Below are 16,185 nucleotides of genomic sequence, written 5' to 3' on the forward strand. Positions count from 1 at the left end.
CTGAGAGCTGCTCTCCGTTCTCATTTCCATGGACCGAGAGCCAAGCAAGCATTGGGATGGCTGTAGAACAAGCCTCCCTACGTGGGATGCGGCAGGACAGCTGGGGCACTAGGGCAGTGATGATCGCAGCATCACATTTGCATCTGATGATGGATCCCCAGTATGTGGGGAGTTAGCATGGCGGCCTTCAGTGAGGCTCGTTTAGGTTGATCTTGGATGGTTTGTGCATAGTCAGGAATGAGGGAACCCATCAGTGACTGGAAATGCCACTGAGTAGAGACAGACCCATCCAAGAGGTTGGAGGGCAGTGGGACCCAGATAAGGACATAGCTACTGAAGGGGCCCTGAAGCCAACGGGAGGGTCCTCTCTCTTCCCAAGGGACAGGCATGGGCAGAGTCAGAGCTGGAGAAGAGGAAATATACTGCAGGAGGGAGGCAAATGGGACGAGAGACCCCGAGAGGTGGAATTCCATCAAGCCGTCTCTGGTCTCTTGGAGTTGTCTCAGGACGCCTCTTTCTGTTCCCATTTTGCCTGAGATAGTTCAAGCAAAACATCAAAGCTGCAGAAAACGGTCCTAGAGTTTTCTGGGCCTTTAAAAGTGGCCTTCATCTTCTGGGGGACTCACTTTTGTTAAGTCCATCTCCAACAGAAAGTGGGAGGGCAGATGGCTTTGCTCTGTGATGGCCTTTTCTTGGTGACTCCAGATGTGGGGAGCATCCAGGAGGAGGGGGAATGACGGGTGGGGCAGGAGACAATCATCCCCCAGGCTCACAGACCTCGCCCAAGGTCTGTCCACCCACTCAGGAGAGGTGGCCACGGGTCTAATGCTCAGGAGGTTTTGAGGAACAGAGGGCAAAGTCAGAGGACACAGAGGGGACTTATTGTGACGGGAGAAACCAGCCTGTGGCAGGCGGGCTGCTGGCACACGAGTCCTCTGTCTTCCCCTCTTCCTCCTGGGCGTGTCTACAGCTGGCCTGCCTGTGAGACTTGTCCCCATCCTGCTTGGCCTCCTAGCCCTGGTGTCTGTCATCTGTCCTAGAGCAGAGAGAGCAGTGGGGAGCGGGGGAGGTGAGGGGAAGGAGGGACGGCAGGCAGGCAGGGATGGAGACTGAGCCATGGCGCGGCCCTGTGCAGAGGTGGAAAGACAGAACCGCCGTGACGGTGACCTTGCCTTGCCTCGAGTCTTCTGCAGCTTGTCATTTTCAGTGGTTATGCTCCTTCTCCAGGGACATTTACTCCTCCATCAAGGACTTAGGGCCCTCTGCTCCAGTCATGGGACTTCCTCCTGAGCTACTCAACTTGTATTGGTGCCTCCCTCCACTTAGGAGGAGCGGAGGTGACCAACGGTGACCTGTGCTAGTTCTTACACAAGGTGTCCGCTCCTGGGAGTGAACATCTCCTTCCACCCCAGCCATCTATGAAAAGACTGGAATTTCCCCAAAGGCGTTTGTGCAGAAAAACAAAAGATTTAAGAAAGAAAGCCAAACCAGAACATGTGAAAGACAGGTGCACAGAGGTTTCTTGACCAGTTGGCAGTGTGCTGTGATCCTAAGCCTTGCTATTAGTTGTTTGGATCTACCGGATCCCAAAGCCGCTCTCATCTTGGTCTTGTGCAAAATAAATTCTCCCCTGATCCTGGATATTTTCTCCATGTTGTCTCCTTTGCCCTCTTGGGGGGCAGGACTGCCCAGTCTGCCCATAGAGCTCATCTTTGTACGTGTTACCTCCTGTTCCCTTCATCCTTTGGATGGCCCTCTCTCTCAGGGACCTCGGCCTCCTCATGGTTGGCTAGTTGGGCCATTATTTCAGTGGTGGGGTGGGGAGTTCGGCTGTGACTGGGAAAGACAGCAGAGAGGTCAGGCCACCAGCAAAGGCTGGAAAATGGTGCCCAAGGCTGGGTTTCCATCTCTGCCCTTTTCGAAGACTGAGAGCCTCCTCCCATTCCTGTCCTCCTAATGGTTACAGAATCCAGTCTTCACAGTTTTACAGAATTAATCCTGAAAATCCAAGTCCTGGGAATGGGAATTTTCCTCAAAGGAAAAAGGTCACTTCTTCACAAACAAGATAAGCCTGGAGCCTAATAGAAACTAGACCTCAAAACCCCTACAAAAACCAAAAACCAAAACATAAGAACACCGACCGTGTCAAATCCAAGTGCACTTGTTATCACGTCAACATGGCTTACAAATCAAAGAATGGATTTATGCAGAAGCTGAAGTGGGGGGCGGGTGGGGGCAGGCCGAGAGGCAGGTGGGCAGGTGCAACTGCCTTCAGCAAGTTCAGGGACTAGGGGTCCATTCAGGCGGCTCTCCCCGGATGTTGGCAAGCTCATGCGCGTGTGGCTTTGGCTTCAGAGTGTCTTTTCATGGCAGTAGATGAGAGACATGGGTGGCAGAGCCCAAGTTCTTAGTGGCTCCCGGGTGGTGAGGTGACTTCTGAGGGTCAGGAAGCCTGCGGGGTTGTCAGTGGCACACTGAGGGCCCTTCTCAGTTGGAGCGGGAAAATGTGCTTCACAGGAAACTTCCAGGGAGAAGAGAGCAGGGGGCTGGAGCTTGGCGTACCTCCTGAAGTAGTAGCCTGTGTGTGCCCGGCTGGCAGGAGTCCAAGCCTGTGTGTGCCCGGCTGGGCACCCCCCGGGGCCTGCTGTTATAGCACTGTGAGGCCAACTCCAGGTCAGGAGGCTTCTCCTCGAGTCACAGAACTGATGGGACAAGAATCTCATGGTGGCTTGGGGTCATTTGCTAAAGAAGCGCATCATGTTCCTTGATACGGGCACCTTTGACGGAGGGCAAGAGAGGAGAGCACTTGCTCTCCTGGGGGCCCTCCCGGTTGCCCCAGCAGGAGACACTTTCTTCATCTCGTCCCCCCCTTTCTCTAGTTCTCCAGAGCTCCCAGTTCTTCCCGACCATCCTCTGGCTCCTCTCTGAGAACTGGATGGATGAAGTCCAGCAGCCGTCCAGGGCAGGTGGGGAGGAAAGGGACAGCTTTGCTGAGGAACACTAGAAGAAACGTTGGGGCCAGGGGCTGCGGAGGAAGCCAGGGGCCAGGGCGGGAGCACTGGGGCGGAGGAGGGAGCGGGCCGGCAGGGGCAGCCCTCAGCAGGCTGGAGTCTAAGGTGCCTATGTTTGGCTGCTGTAACAAACCTGGCGGCCCCCGAGTTTGTCAGGAAAGTTTTGGAAGGATCCACCCACAAGAGCCCATGAGCAAGCCTCCGGGGGGCCTCTGAGGGATGTGTCTGGTCTTCCTGTGGCTGACGGGCAGGAGGCTCTGGGCAGGTAGAGAAATGCAATGGTAGGAAGTACTAGGGATCATCTCGTGGCCACGCACCTGTGGCCTGGCATGGCCACCCGAGGCTGAGGGACTGGAGGGCTCTTTCGAATCTCCCAGGGCCCAATGTTGTTTTCACTTCCTGGACGCTCCTTGCTCTCCTGAGGGGCAACCGTGTCCACGGTGGGTTGGGCGGTTGGGAGAGAGAAGAGAAAGAGGTTAAAGTAGACAGGGGATAGTCTGGAGAAGGTGACAGCCAAGTCCTTTCCGTCACTTGTGTGCCATAGAAAACAGTTCTGCTAATCCACAGGGCGTGGTTGCAGCATTTTTCAGGGCCTGTAGCCTCAGAAAAACACTGTCTACACTGCATTTCAGATAAATCCTCTCAGCTTGGAGAAGGTGTTTGCTTGTATAGAAGTGGGCCTGAACTTGGTCATGGTTCATTACTCCTGGTTTCTGGTCACTTGAAGGGGCAGAAGGACGTTTCCTTTCTGCCTTCTTGGGGTGTAACACAACAGAGGGAACCCCTGCACTTTGGGTGGCCCAGAAAAGAGGACTGTGAAAGGCGGAGCGTAGAGGGTGGGGAAGGGCTGGGGTCAGCCGGCAAAAGAAAAGGAGGAAAGGGAACCGTTAGGCCCATCCCCGTGGGCCCGGTCACTCTAGCAGTGTAGGAGGAACAAATCTGAGACTGGAACAAGAAGACAAGAACGGCAGGCGGCGGCGGGGCAGGGAGTCAGGCTCCTTCTCCCTACTTTTGATATGAGGTTCTCCACTGGCCCTGGGTCCGATAGAAACGTCAGGAGGCAGTCGGTGCCGGGACACTGGAGGCCTAATTACAAGGGAGTCGAGCCAGCCAGCGCACAGGGTAGTGTGTCTGCCTCCCTGTTTCTTGGCCCCAGGAGAAGGGGGGTCTGGCCGTGCCTCCTTTGCTAGCTCCTTCTGGATTTCTTTGCCACCCTGGCTCTGCTTTTCTGTGTGGCTCTCTTTAGAGAAGAACTCTGGAGTTTAGCAAAGCAAACTCAGCATGGCAACAAAAGGCTTGCGTAGCTTTGTGTCTAGAGAAAAGAGCTTTGGGGTGTGAATCTTCCATAGTTAATAATTATATTGGTGCCAAAGGGCGTTCGGGAGCAAGAAAGTTCATGCTTTCTGTGGCAGACCAGAATTCAAGATGGCAGGCCTTGGGGTTAGTTAAGGGAGGTCGTGGTGTGAGGACATATGGCAGATTGGGTGACACGGCTGGGCGGGGTCTTTCCTCTAGAGATGGTCAATGAAGAGTTTCCCATGCATGGAAAACCCTCTTTGAAAGGCACAGGTCGAGAAGCACAAGTCTCCAGGTGAAAGTATCACATGGTCAAGGTGTTCCTGTGTTGCCTTGGAAACCCATCTCTACGGCTGGGGTGTAAAAGGGTCCTCTTTTCCCTGGCGGACACCTTTCATAGTGTCTCAAGGTTTGTTTCCTCCTATTGGGGATAAAGAATCAAATGAACTAGAAGAGGGAGAGAAAACCAGACCGAGACCCAAGAACAGAGGGCACCTACCCACTAGTGAAGTCTTTCAAATCCTTCTGCCTACACCAGCTGCTCCTCGAAGAGACTGCTGATTGAGTCATATTTACCAAGTCTCCAGAGCCTTTCAACGGTGCAAAGGAACAACAAAAGTGGGAACTCCATCCCACCCTTCTCCCTAAACTTCCCAATTCCTCGAGAAGCACCTTCTCCATGAAAACCTATTACCCGTTAATTACCAGTGGGACTCAGGTCTGTGTGGGAAAAGAGGAACAGAAGATGGAATTTCTGAGTGAGAGCCAGGCAGAAGGCAGCTTCTTCTCTTGTCCCTTGAGCTCCCCAGGCCAGGGAGCACTATTCATCGCTAGAGCCTGGAGGTTTAGCACATTGTAAGAGCTCAATAAATAGGTGTTTGTTGTATTGAACTAAATTATTTGTTGAATTTCCATGTGGGTAAATACAAAACTCTACTCCTGAGTGGATCAAGGGACCATAAATGTAGAGGGAGGGGTGTGAAATGGTCTATGGAAATTCAAAGGGAGAAATAGAACATTTGACAAACAGCCCCTATTAGGAGTGGGGACAGAAAGGAGAGGGAAAGAGAAGGGTGCCGAGCCAAGGTAGGCTAGTGCCAACCTGGGCCACCCTCAAGCCTGCGCGGACTTCTTCCCCAAAGTTCTTAAGTCCCTGCCTGAAGTCTGGCCCCCTCCACTAGAACACCAGCATGGCCAGAGGCTGCCATTCACGAGGACTTAGAAGGGAGAGGATGACTTTCCAGATGGTGTGAAAGTTGGGAGTCAAAGCCCTAAGGCCACCCGGGAGTGGACCTTCCAATAGGAGTGTAACAGAAAGAGTTTGACCTCATGTGAGATGACTAGTACTCATGGGTACCAGAGGGGATTCTCCACCGGTGGAACCTCTCTGGATTGACTGCTTTGCTGAGAACTGGTTTGCTATCTGTTGTTAATATCATTAGGAGCCCCGCCCACCCCACCCCATGCTCGCCAGGAACCCCACAGTTGTCATGTTACCCCACGACAATCTGGCATCTGAGAAACGTAGCATCCGGCAGTGGGACGAGGTGGTTGTGACTGCAGCAAAGAGGAGTTGACCAGTAGGTGTAAAATGTCCTTTTGAAAGTTCAGAGGGCTAACATATTTTTAGGTCAGAATGTTAAAAATCTATATATGATCCACAATCACTCTCATTTTACTCAACAAAGGGCTTTTTAGCGCCACCAAAGGAGGAAGGGTATAATTTCATAAGAAACATTGTTCATTTAGCATCAGATTGGGAAAACTAGCTCTGGAGAACCATTGCTAGAACTTGACCTCTAGGGGTAGAATCCCAGAAAAAACCTTGTTCTCAGCATTTGTGCTTGGTGGCAGACTGGCCGACGTTGGGATTGAAGAATCTCAGTTCGTCCCCTTGCCTGCTGTGTGACTCTGCTTTGACAGCACGCAGGCTCCTGGCGATGACTTCTATGTGGAGACTGAGAAGACTTGTAAGGGCTGGGCAGTATGGAGGTGCCAGCAGCTCAGGTCACACTGGACTACTTAGTCCCAATTCCGTGTCTATGCTACAGAGTCTCGTGACCAGGGTCAGTTCTCATGCTCTTATTGGCAGGGAATGGTGGCCACGATGCCCTTCTCTCCTTCGCGTTTCGAAGTGACAAAATTCTACTCATCCTTCAAAACCTCGCTCAAGTGCCATGTCCTCTGAAGTCTACCTTGGGACCCCTCTCCATGCCATATCAAGGTGGAATTTTTCATTTTCCCTGCTTCTGTATTCCAGCAGCACTTTGTATTCTGATTTCTCATTCGCGGACTCTTATTAGTGGTTACTGATGCGATGACTTCTTTGCTACGTGGGGGCTCTCTGGGGGCAGGGCTGTTTATTTTTTATATCCTCAGTGCCTGGTGTATAGGAGGTGAGTTCAAGTCCAACTCACTGGGAGCTGAGTTGTGTTAGTTGCTCCTGATGTGATGGACAAGGCTGGCATCCGGCCTTTTGACAGCGATGATTCAGGCTGCAAGCTCTCGGACGCCTTGGAGGTTTGACAGCCTTACCCTCAGGGTTGGTCCTGGAGATGACAGGTTAGACTGAGGTTCAGAGATAAGACTCCATTTAATAAATGATGGGACAGAATGAAAAGATCTTAGCTTTCTCTTGAGGACCAAGCAGCAAAAGCCTGACTTCACCTACTGAAACCAGTGTTCTTGAAAATGACCTTGAGGAACAATGTCAAGGGCCCAAAGCCTGGATCCCAGCAAGGTTGCCTTGATCCATCTGCACTGGATAGTTCTTAAGGTTTTGTTAGGAAGCTGCCTGCTTGGTGCCTGCACTGCAGATAGGGACTGGGGTACGCCCTCCTGGCAGGAGCTGGTCATAAGCTGATCAAGAGCTCTTGACTTCATAGGGTGGTGCCTTTTATTGTGAAACAGCTGTGATTCTTTTAAACAATTGCTTGTGTTGGACTAAAATCTTTATTTAATGTATCGAGGATCTGTGGGTTCTAGTTCGCCTGCAGCATCTTTTTAAAGACCCAAATGGCTCCTCCATATAAATGCACAAACGATCAGGCAAACAAATATCACCACTAATTATTGTAAACTTTCTGGGTTCCTTTAATCGCCCATCTTGCCATTCTTCATAGAAGAAGAAATCCTTCTGTTATTTTACTTGTCCCTCTTTGGACCTGCTGTAGGTCCTTGATACTCCTTCTAAGTGTACTGCGGGGTGCTCAGTGGGACGGTGTGTAATAGTTAAATCATCACCAGGCGCCAGAGTTCAGTGAGTGCAGACAATAAAAACCTGGATTTCTGTTATTTTCCCATTTTTCTTAAAATTTGCACTGTTGTTAAGTGAGGGTCTCCATTTTATACTCAGTGAAATTGATTTATGTTCAGGCTTTGCCAACTCTCCTTGGTAAATTTCATCTTTTTAGATTAACATCCAATCGATTGAGATACTTCTGAGTCTTGATCCAGTCAGGCAATATGAGCTGCATCTCTCTATTTTGTGATATTAGCATTTATTGAGGGGCACTATTTTTATGTATTTGTTTCCATCATTTAAAAAATATATATATCGTATGGGATGGGATGGAGCCCGGCAGAATATGGCTAAGGTTAATCGCGCAGTGATGGGTGGACCTGGATACTGTACAAACTTGGTTTGGTTAATGTGGATATTATCAGACACTTTTTCAGATACTTAGTTGGTCAAGGTATATAATATGTTATTGTTTGTAATGACACAGGCTACTGTTCTTAATATGGTCACCTATCAAAATAAGAAATTTGGTTAGGGTAGTATGACCCTTTGATGGGAAAGTTTTACCCTAATATATATCCTAGGGGAGAACAGCATATCTATCTATCTGACCCTAATATCCTTAAGGTTTTTCTTTTCCGATTGTGTTTACCAAGCAATAGCCTACTCCACATCTTCATTTTATTGCCTGGCCAAGGAGGGCGTGTCTTTTGTAGATAACGTGAATTGCTTACTGCAAAGGAATGAAGTTACTGTTGAGCTTTAAAGATCAATTCCTTAGGAATTTGGTGATTGTGATCCTCTTTCTTGGAACCCAATTGGGACATGATAACATCAAGTTTGCAATGCACTCTTGGGATTTAAGGGTTCCACTAAAGGGACCAGCCAAGTCCAGCCTGAAGCAGCCAACCAGAGTCGATGAGAGAGGGTCCACTTGTGGGTCGAAGGGGTGCCGGGATCAGGGAAAGCCACGGGGCGGGAGGGAGGGAGGAAAGAGAAGTCTTTAGCCTCCTTTACTATTTATTCTTTTTCCTTTCAAGATTCCTAGGAAGGGGTATAAAGAGGAGGGCTCTTCCCTCCCCAGTTCAGGCAGAGTTCATTTGCCAGCTTTTACCTGATGGTCTGTGAAAGCCATGAAACATTGAATGTTTTTAAGCCCAGAAAAAGTTTTTAACAGTTGCTTGGGCCACTAATCGTAGGTAACATGGATGAGTTTACTTTAGTCGTTCTTGTAGCTACTGCTGGGGCCCCAGGAAGGATCCGATGAGCAGTCCAAGGCACCAAGTTTTATCTCCTCAGTCCCAAGTCTGCTGGGTCAGGAAAGGGGACTTTTCTTTCATTCTGTGCTTGGGAAGGGAAGCAAAGGGGAGGGGATGAGATCTCTTGATTCTTTCTTAGCTTTTGGCACTTTCCCAGTGTCTTGCTAGGGAGCGGGCCTGGTCCCTGTTCGCTGAGGGCGGGTCAAACCTTCCCCTCCAAGACCCGCTTCTCCTAGCCACCCTTCTTCTCTATGGTGGCAAAAGGGAGGGCCTGGATGGATTGGGTTTTCCCCAGTAAGAGTTGGTTTTGGTCTCCTCACCTTTCTGCCACAGTAATATCTCTGAAACCAAAGATTTAAAAGCCTAAATTTACCAGATTGAAACTGGAGTGGGAGAAATACAAAAAGCTAATAAATGAATCTCCAAGAAATATTCTCAATACAAGTATGCTTCTACTCATTGGTCCCTCTCCCTTCCCTCTCGCTTTTCCCCTCTGCTCTTCTGCTCCCTGGCGCATGTTTCTCTCCCTGACGGATACTTTATCTTTCTGGCCAATGTATCCAATATGGCGCCAATAAGGACCCGGCTACCTGTCAGTATTCCTGGCTTGTGGTTCAAATGAGTATCTCACTTCTACCTTGGTGACATGCTACTTTCAGATCCGGAGAACCTCCGAAACGTCCAGCTGTAAATGTGTTTGGAATTTGAACTTTTAAGCAGTCCTCTTGCCAGAGGCAGTGCCAGCTTGCAGAATTGGGCCCTTTCCTCAGAGCTCTGGGCCTCCCATGTTGTGGTGACAGGTGTGGCTTCTGCAAGAGCTCAGGGACAGGAAGATCAAAGGGGATGGCTGAAGGACAACGGTTTCTCAACAATGTCAGAAATATACCCACAAGCTGTTGAAATGCCCCCGCATCCCCCTCTTCTTATTAGTAAGAAAATTCAGTAACACTTGCCCCAGTTCAATCCCAAAGAGCCTCAAGGTATTGCTCCTTGAGACCACCTTGTGCCTTCAGGCAGGTTCAGACGTCATTCCAACAGGATTTGGCTGAGGGACCACAGGGGCCCAGCAAGCGCGACTTGCTATGGCATCCTTTTCTTTCTCTTTTATTAACGTTGATTTGGTGGGGACACTAAATGCTACTAGGCAGCTGATTGTCCCTCTCTTGTAAGGCTTTCTTCCAAGGCTTAAAACCTCTTAGAAGTTGAATAGGATACAAATTCAATAACCAGTAGGTTGGGCCGCGGCCTGTGTTTAGCCATGTTCAAGAATCTGCTGATCTCCACATAAAACCAGAAGGATTCAACTATTGTCTTGTAGCTTTTACTTTCTTTTTCAAGTGGTCTGTATTCTGCTTTCTCCCCAGCGTTGCTGTAGTCAAATCAGAATCTGTACTGCCAAGAAATTATATTAAAGTGTGTCATTCCCTGGGTGTCACCCCTCATCCCTGGACTGTAAATTCCTTGAGGGTCAGGGCTACATATTGCCCATTACTGTGACTCCGGGGGCTGGCCAGGACCTTCGGCGCCGATCATGTGGAGAGCCTGCTGTTCATTACCATCCCGTCCTCCTGGACCTGGGCTTCGGTGACACTATTCTCTGCTGGTGACGCTACTCTTGCTTCTCAGTGACCTCTGCTGGGCTAGGCTGGATCCTAGGGCATTTCCCTCCGGTTTCTATATCCCCCAAATCTCAGCTATACTTTGTTTCTAGCTCACATGTTGACCAAAGACCCCCAATTTTCTCTCTCTAGCTCCAGCCCTCCCATGAGATCCACAATGAATTTTGACTGCTGTCTAATAGGCATTTCACAGGTATCATGTCTAAAGCAGAATTCTTGATTTCTTTCCCCAATTCTATTCCCCAATTATTTCTACTGCTGTCTCCCCCACTTCAGAAATGGGATCTACATTTGTTCAGAACTTCAAAATTAGGGTAGCCCTTCATTTGGATAGCCCTTGATTTATCTACTCTCTTGGCGCCTCATGCAACCAATTCCCCATCAAGGCCTGCAAGCGCTGCCTCCAGAATATATTCTTGACTCGTCTATTTCTTCATTAGCTCTGCTGTGAACTGTACCTGGACAAGTTCACCGCCATTGCTAGTCTGGGCGCTGGGTGCCTCCTGACTGCGTTTGCGCTTGCTCTGCGGAACAGCTGAGCCATCCTTTAAAAATGCAAATCCCAATCTGTGGGGTTTCTCCCTCAACAGACTTCTCTGCCTGTCCTCTGTGCTTCGAATAAAATCCAAACTCCTTGCTGTGGCCTAAAAGATGGGTCATTAACTCACCCTGGCTGACCTGTTGGCTTTGCCATCTGTGCGCACTTTCTGCTCTGTTCATGTCAGCCTTCCAATACTCCCCAAGTGTTGTCCCCTTAGGATCTTTGCTTAGCTATTTCTTCTGTCTGGAATGTTCTTTCCTCTGATCTTTGCACTGGATCTTTCTCAACATTAAGACCTTAGTTCAAATGTTGCCTCTCCAGAGAAGCGTCCCCCTGGAGTCCTTAGCTCCGGTTCCAGCATCCTCTCCTGCAGTCCTGTGGGTGGTCTTCACGGCAACACAGCACTATCTGATTCCTGTCTACCTTCCCCACTGATATGCAGGCTCTGAGAAAGCAGGTGCATTCTTTCATGTGTTCCATTGCATCTCAGCAGCTGGCACATAATACATAGTAATTGCTCAATTAATAACTCAAGAGAATGCATGAAATTTGTTAGGTGAATGTTGAATGTATTGGCAAAGCAGGTACAAATAATGCCTCTGTATCAGTCATGGTGTCATCTCCTTTTACCAGTCATGGTCACAAAGCATCTGTATATTCTTGGTGACAAAGTCTTAAATGACCACCATCCCTACTTCTCAGTTGGAATGAACTCATGCTCGTAGAGTGAAGAGGCTGGCTGCAGATGAACTCCTGCTCATTAGCCGAGAGAGCCAGTCGTTCTTAGCTTCCTTGGGCTCTTGCTTCCTGAGATGATGCTCTTGGTGACTTTTGCCCATCAGCCACATACCATAACAGTCAGGGATGCAGAGAAGTCGGAAACGAAGCACACTGCAGGGCTTCCTCTGAGCCTGGCTTGAGAGGAGGGTGAACAACAGACAGAAAAACGTTCCAATCAGTGCCGTTGGCATTGATGGAAAATGCCCGAGGCGGCACGGGACAGTGCTGACCAGGGGTATGGTAACGGGGGAATTTGTGCCACTGTGGCTCTTTGGCGTGGTTCCTGGCTTCCTTCCTCTGCTAGACAAAATTGGCCTCCCTGTTGATTAAGCGTGTTTGAGGTCTCCTTTGAGAACTTAAATTCGCCTCTCAGTTGCGGCCACCTTGTCCACTTCCTGCCTCCCGTTGCCCCTGTGGGTGCTTAGTGGGTGCCTTGTTCACGGGCAGCTCTCTGCGCTCAGAGAGACCTGTGCTTGCACAGATGGGAAAGAACTTCAGACTCCACCAAAAACTTGGTCGAAACCTTGTTTTGTATGTTCCGTGTAAGGAAGGACGGAGGGCAGGCCCTGACCTCACGTAAGGGATCGAGGACCTCTGTTCAGTGATTCTCAAGAAATCTTTCTATCTCATATGTCCAATGGCGTCACCAGTCACAACGGCTGCTGCAGAAGTAGACCAGGCTGTTCTGGACAGTGAAAAATGAAAAGGGCTATCAGGACTCCAAGCCTAGGCCAGGGGGCCTGAGGTGGTGGGCGATGCCAGCCATGCCCAGGAGCAGCCGACGTCCTGGGGAACCTGGCTACAGATGTTATTGTTCAACATGGATTCAATGAGCGTCCACCTGGAGGCGGCACTTCCAGTGGTGGGGGATATAGGAAATAAGACACAGAGGTCCTTGTCTTCGTGGGGTTTGCTTCCAGGGAAGAGTCCTCCTTAGGGGAATGCGCAGCCTTGAATGTGGAAAATCTGAAAAAGATGTAAAACTGGTCCTTCTAACGCCGAGTGTTAGTCTTTCAGATGAGATTCCCATCCTGCCCTCAAGGAGCTCACAGTCTGGAAGAAAGGGAAGACAAGTAATGACTGTGCTTCCTGCAGGGCAGAAGTACTAGAAGGTTCCGGAAATGACAAAGGCATTGGAGGAAAGGTGGGGTTCTTTAGATTTGGGATGGAGGTAGTAGGAGATCCAGGAAAACATGTTGGACAAGGTGGAGTTTAGTGAAGCTCCGTCATGTGCAGGGGTAACAGCTGGGTGTGTGGAGACGGCTATGGTGGGGGGTCCTGTCTGGTGAAGCTCCAGGCATAGACCGACACGGGTCTCCAGACAGACAGCGGGGAGGGCCAGAGGCGTTGGGTAGGGACTGCTCTGCACCCTTGGCTCTTTTTGCTCTGGGGGAGAAAGAGGTCAGGAACTTTGGAAATACCAGAAGTTCAAGGGTTTCCCTCTGGTTGACCTGAACAGCCTGAGCAGGGGAATAAACTGTCCTTGGGAAAGAGGGAGGGAGGGAGGAAGGGGGGAGGGAGAGAGAGGGAGAGAGAGAAGGAGCTGGTGGGCGGCTTGGTCAAGTTCAGGGTCAAAGCAGTGATGGCACAAGGCTTTGATTCCAAACCGAAATTCAGAGTGAGCAGATGAAAAGTTTAGGATTTTTGAGAAAGACAGTGCATTTTATAGCCTAGGCATTGATTCTTCAAAAACACGCCCTTATGTAGTTTTAAAAGGTTGTGTGAGATCTGTGTTTGAAGATTTGAATAAAAACGTGTCTTTTCACAGACAAGAAGTGAAAAATTCATGGGTAGAGGTGAAGGGGTGAAGTGAAAGAGACCAGTGTCTGAAGCGGCAGGGAGACGCGGTGTGCTGGATCTCAGGCCTTGCCTGGGAAGATTTTCGTCCCTGCGGAAGAGTCAGGGTGTCCAAATGACAAAATGCTGCTTCTTTTTTTTTTTTTTTTTTTGTTCTGTTTTGTTTTTATTTTATTTTTTAAATTTTTTTATTAGTTGTTCAAAACATTACAAAGCTCTTGACATATCATATATTTCATACATTTGATTCAAGCGGATTATGAGCTCCATTTTTACCGCGTATACATATTGCAGAATCACATCGGTTACACATCCCCTTTTTTACATACTGCCAAAAATGCTGGTTCTTGTTGATTGGTTGACAAACTAGCAGAGAAAAAAAAGCTAGGGAGTGAGTTGTAAAAGGACTGAAGTCTCGTCATGCTCATCTGTGAAATGGTGAGATCCGAGAGGTGCTGTCCTTCCAGGTGCGGGGAGGGTGGGACAGGTGCCAGGGCAGGGCCCAGCATGCAGCGGGACGTCGAGGCTCGGGTGCCCTCTCCTCTTGTCTGCCTTTATGTACACCAGCAGGGGCACCCCGCCCTGGGGGCCCCGACACCAGCTGCCCTGTCGTTCTGGGCTTCCCTGTGGAGAGCAGCAGCCTGTCTCGAGTTCTCTCCTGCTTCTGCTTTCATTGCCTCCCTTCAGTGTGAACTCGCTCCTCTAGATCCTGTTCCAGAGTCTTGTAAAGTTACTTTTTTGCTGATAATGGCCGTATCCTGGCTGTCTCACTGGGGAGTGGGCACTGCAGATCAAGGTGACCACCTCTTAGGGCTTACTGTTGTTGACTCTGCTCACCTTCCCAAGCTGACCTTCTGGGATTTTGATTTTGATTTTGGGAAGTGACCTTGCTGGAGTTTGTTGACAGTCCTGGGATGGAAAGGAGTGTTCCGTGGGACACCACACTGCTAGGCAGAAGCTGTCGGCTTTTTGGGCTGGGCCATCAGCTTCCCTGTGCCCTCCCCATCACCGGCGTGGGAATGCCACAGATGTCCTTTCTTTCCTACTTAGAGGCTCATCAGCATTCAAGCAGGCATGTCACCAGCCTTGCTCAATTTCATGCTTACTGAGCTTGTTGGGGGCCCACTGGCTCTACCTGTTGTAGGGTGGATGGTGGATCTCTCAGCAAGAGCCACTCAGAGCTGCTCCTTACCTCAGGGACGAGGAAGGAGCAAAGGGGATCATTGTTATTATTATTTCATCATTATCATTACTGATAGGAACATCTACCATGTAGGGCAGACACATTACATAGGTTGTTAATATAACCCTTGCAGATTTGCAAGACCTCCACACATTTGATATCTTGTCTCCATTTTACACATGAGGAAATAGAGACTCAGAGAAGTCGTGTAACAGAGGTGTAGCGAGGACTCCAAGTCTTTCTGTCTTCAGTGTTCATGCTCTTTCAAGTTCTATAAATCTTCTAGTGGCATTGAGGTGTGAGCTGCCCATTCACGTGACATTCCACCAGTATGTGAGCACATGGTTTGGAGCCCCACTACCCCGTCGGCATCTGCCTTAAGGCCAGCCAGTGCTCGGTGTGTCGGCGTGAGTGCTACCTGGCCGGCTGAAGGGACACCACATGGCCCTGCTCAAGCCCCAGGGTCTCCCCCACTGATACAAACATAACGTCCTTTTCCTCCTGCCATTTTCTTCTTCCAATCTCCAAAACACTTTTGTTATCCAGAATCTCAGTGGTTCCTCAAAATAACCCTAGACGGCAGCAGGCGGACTGAGGATTTTGAGTGCGCAGGTGAGGAATGGAAGTCCCAGCTGATCTCAGTGAGCGGCCTCCTTATACACAGCAGCAGCCGGGGTACTGTCTCTTTCGAGGTACCAAGCCAGATCATTGATTCCCCAAGGGGGCTGACTGGCTTTGGGTTGGCCTCCCTATGAGAAGGTGGCTTTTTAATCGTCTGGCGCAGCTGGTCCTGGCATGGGGTCCTGAGGGAGGGGACGTGGGGGGCCTTGCCGGCGGTTTCCTTCGTGCCTGGCCTTCTCTTCTTTGCTCATTCCCTCTAGAGATTTCTATCAATTTAAAGCTGACAATTTATCTTCCTGGTTTTAGTCTGATTCTTTGACTGGACGTTGGTCTCAACTCTCGATTCCAGGGTGATGGAGATAATTAGTGAGAGAGAATTGTAGACAGGGGAACAAACCAGGATGTCTGGCAGGAGCACAGTGTAGGAGGGGGCGAGGGTCCTGCTGAGGATCGTTGTGTAGCTCAGCTTGGGTCTGGAGCGGCAGCTTGGGGATCGCACGCACTTGTTATTTTCTTTATGGAAGGAGCTCTGTGTGAGCGAGCAGGTGGGGAGCTGGTGGATGGGGTTGGTCTGGTGGGAGGAGCAGGCAGATCTGAGAAAACACACTTCATGAGCCCATCAAAGGTAGGGGGAGAAGGATGGAAGAGGGACGTGGCTCTAAAATGAGGGGCACTCCAAGGCTAGACACAGACACCCAGAAAGGAGGGATCAAAAACAGAAGGCTAGGACGACATTTTGACATTTTTGTAACTGGTGTCTGCCCAGCTGATTTTCTTCTTGACTGGGCAAAACCACTGCCAATTCAAAACGGACTCTATATTATTTTTCATCCAGAG

Source organism: Ictidomys tridecemlineatus, chromosome 4, assembly GCF_052094955.1.
Source record: "Ictidomys tridecemlineatus isolate mIctTri1 chromosome 4, mIctTri1.hap1, whole genome shotgun sequence".
NCBI classification, from domain to species: domain Eukaryota; kingdom Metazoa; phylum Chordata; class Mammalia; order Rodentia; family Sciuridae; genus Ictidomys; species Ictidomys tridecemlineatus.